Genomic DNA, 3,674 nt, shown 5'->3' on the forward strand with positions numbered 1-3,674 from the left:
CATTCTTCTTCAGTCGTTTAAGGTTGAGATATGCTTTGTTCTTTTACTGTAGTGTATATTCTAGGGTTTTTAAAGGATCCTCACTTCCAGGAGAGCTCTGTGAATTGAAAACAAGTGAATCCCGCTAGATTATTTTAAGAAGTTAAGTTGATATAATAGCAAAATTTCTCCCTCCCAAAATGATGTCAACAACTAGATGTACTCACCAAGTCACCCCTTACTCTGCCACTAATTTATTTCCTTGTTGCTGAAATGCTGAGAGACGTATAATCTCCATCTCACGGAGTTGTCATCACCCTGGAGAGGAAGGAGACAGCCAATAGAGAGAAGTATTGCCTTGTAGACTTACTAGGTTCACACAGTATCATCCTTCTCCAGTGTGTAAGGCATTGTCTAAATAGGTCCAGTTAAAGCGCTACAGGGTAGCCTTCTTTTAAAAAAATTGTTGGCCACATTTTTAAGTTCTCAGGGGAGGGGGAATGTCTCATACTCGAGCCCTCCTGAGCCTAGGCCCTCTGTGAGATGTGTCACCATTTCTTGGAGACCATGTGAGACATTCCCCCTCGGATCAGAGATGCTCAACCTGCATCAACATATCTAAAGCCTACATCTGGCTAGTCTGGGGCGAGTCCTGTTCACAGTGCCCATTCCTGGAGCTTGCCTCTGTTTGCCTTTTGTTCGATTACATGATGTATTACTTTTCCCAACAGGCCAGTGCTAGCATATTGGAAGTGATTTAATAAGCTGGCACCCTTGACGCTATGCTACCAGTCCAACCTTATTTGCCTCATTTACCATTTCCATTATTGTGGCAGCCCTCCATTCCAGCCAGAGCAGCCCCTTACCATACCCCAGTCACACCATCCACATTTCTGCTTTTGTCTGTGCATCTGTCCATCTAAAATGGCCTTATTTCACTCTGCCTGTGGGAGTCCCATGAATCTCTCCAAAGCCAACTCAAGTTCATCTTCATGCTTGAAACCTTCCCTGACTATTCCGGCCCTCCTGAGCCTAATCCCTTTGTGAGATTTGTCACCATTTCTTGGACACCATATGAGAGGCTGAAGTGGGAGGATTGCTTGAGTCCGGAAGGTCGAGGATGCAGTGAGCTCTGGTCATACCACTGCACTCTAGCCTGGGCAACAGAGCGAGACCCTGTCTCAAAAACAGCCACCACCAAAAACTATCTTGGGATTTTAATAGGATTACTTTAAATTTGTAGATTAATTTGAGAATTGATATCTGTACAACATTCTAGGAATGAGCTATCTCATGTCATGTGTTCATTTCTTGTTAATGTCTTTCAAAAGAGTTTTAGGGTTTCCGTCATGTAGATCTTACACATCTTTTGTTAGATAAAAGATCTTTGTATTTCTGTTCCTAAATACTTCATACATTTGCATTGCCATTGTAAATGGGATCTTTCTTCCATTTTCTAATTGGTGGTACATCTGAAAATATTTGAGATTTGTGTGCTGCTCTCTTGATTTTGTTTCTAGCCACCGTACTGAATTCTCATATTACTTCCACTAAAATCTTAGTTGATTCTCTTAGGCTTCTTTGGCTGTCTAACATTTATCATTTCATATGCAAATAATGATAGTTTTGTCTCTTCCTTTTCAATACTTATATTCTTTCCTTTCCGTTTTCCTTTCCTTTCTTTTTTTTTTCTTTCTCAGGGCCTTGTTGTCACCCAGGCTGGAGAGCAATGGTGTGATCTAGCTAACTGTAACCTCAAACTCCTGGGCTTAAGGGATCCTCCTGCCTCAGCTTCCAGAGTTGCTGGGACTACAGGCAGGCAGCTAATTTAAAAAAAAAATTGTTTTTAATGTTGCCCCAGGCTGGTTTTCCAGCCACTTTAGAGGAAGGACTCGGGTTTCCTTTTTTTTTTCTCCTACTTTTAAGAGTTTTTTTAAATGAGGAATTGTCCGTTGAATGTTAGCTAAAACAGTCAATAGAATGTATTAAGTGCCAGCTACACGCAAGACCCTAAGTTAGATACAGTCAGCCCTCTTCATCAGCAGGTCCACATCTTCAGATTCAACTGGATGAGGCTGAATACTTGAAAAAAGAAACGAAAATACAAATAAGAAAGTATAACAACTCTCACCATTGTACAATATCGATACATTTTATTAGTGATGACTTAAAGTACATGGGACCAGGCACGGCGATTCACACTTGTAATCCCAACACTTTGGGAGCCCAACCTGGGCAGCATAGTGAGACCTTGTCTTTACTAAAAATAAAAATAAAAATAAAAAATTGGCCAGGTGTGGTGGTATGCACCTGTAGTCCCAGCTACTCAAGAGGCTGAGGTGGGCAGATCACTGGAGCCCAGGAGGTTGAGGCTGCAGTGAGCTTGATTGTGACACTGCACTCCAGCCTGAGCGACAGAGGGTGATCCTATCTCTAAGTAAGTGAATAAAGGATTTGGGGGGATGTGTGTTAGTTATATGCAAATACTGCATCATTATATACAAGGGATTGAGCATCCACAGATTCTGATATGGTGTGGGGGCGGTATCCTAGAACCAGTCCCCCGCAAGATAGCAAGGATGACTGAACTGTGGAAGAATCAAAGCTCTGTTGAACAGCATACAATTCCTGTCTTCAAAAAAGTTATCTCATCAGGTAGATGAGACTTATAATGAATAAAAGGAATGAATACAGATTTGGAGATAGTGGTTGTTGTGATGGATAATCTTAATTGTGTTTTCTTCCAAAACAGATTCATTCGAAGAAGAGAAGGGCATCAAAGGAAGGTAACTTGAGCCCAAGCTAAGTCGTCTGGATGGCCTGGAGCCATGTTTGAAAAATTTTATTGTTAAGTATTGTTTTTTACTGATTAAATCAATGATAACATTCTTTACTTTGTGGTTGTGTTACTCAAAACAAGGATTTTTAACAATGATAAAAATAAAGCTTGTTAGATCATTTTTAATGTAATAAATTGCTTCATGAAGATTTGATTAAAGAGAAAACTAGGCCAATCTAAGCAGAGTCCAAATGAAGTAGAAGGTCCATAGAGAACAGGGGAAAAAAGGAAGTTGTGGAACCACAGATACAGTAAAAGGAAAAAATTGGCCGGGTGCAATGGCTCACACCTATAATCCCAGCACGTTGGGAGGCTGAGGTGGGTGGATCGCTGGAGCCCAGGAGTTAGGGCAACATGACAAAACTCCCATCTCTACAAAAAAAAAAAAAAAAAGGGCAACATGACAAAACCATCATCTCTACAAAAAATACACAAACAAAAAACATTAGTCAGGCATGGTGGTGTGCACCTGTAGTCCTAGCTACTTGGTAGGCTGAGTTGGGAGTATTGCTTGAACTTGGGAGGTGGAGGTTGCAGTGAGCTGAGATTGAGCCGTTGCACCCCAACCTGGGTGACAGGGTGAAAGAGGGAGACCCTGTCTTTAGAAAAAAAGAAGAAGAAAGAAAATAAAAGAAATTTACTTAATTAATCTATTTTTGTGACAAGGTCTGTTTCTGTCTCCCAAGCTGGAGTACAATGGCATAATCACAGCTCACTGCAGCCTCAAACTTCTGGGCTCAAGGCATCCTCCTGCCTTAAAGGACTCCCAAAGTGTTGAGATTACAGGAATAAGCCACTGTGAAACTATATATATATATATATATATTATATATATATATATATATTTTTTTGAAAC

Source organism: Theropithecus gelada, chromosome 16 (genome assembly GCF_003255815.1).
Source record: "Theropithecus gelada isolate Dixy chromosome 16, Tgel_1.0, whole genome shotgun sequence".
Classification (NCBI taxonomy): domain Eukaryota; kingdom Metazoa; phylum Chordata; class Mammalia; order Primates; family Cercopithecidae; genus Theropithecus; species Theropithecus gelada.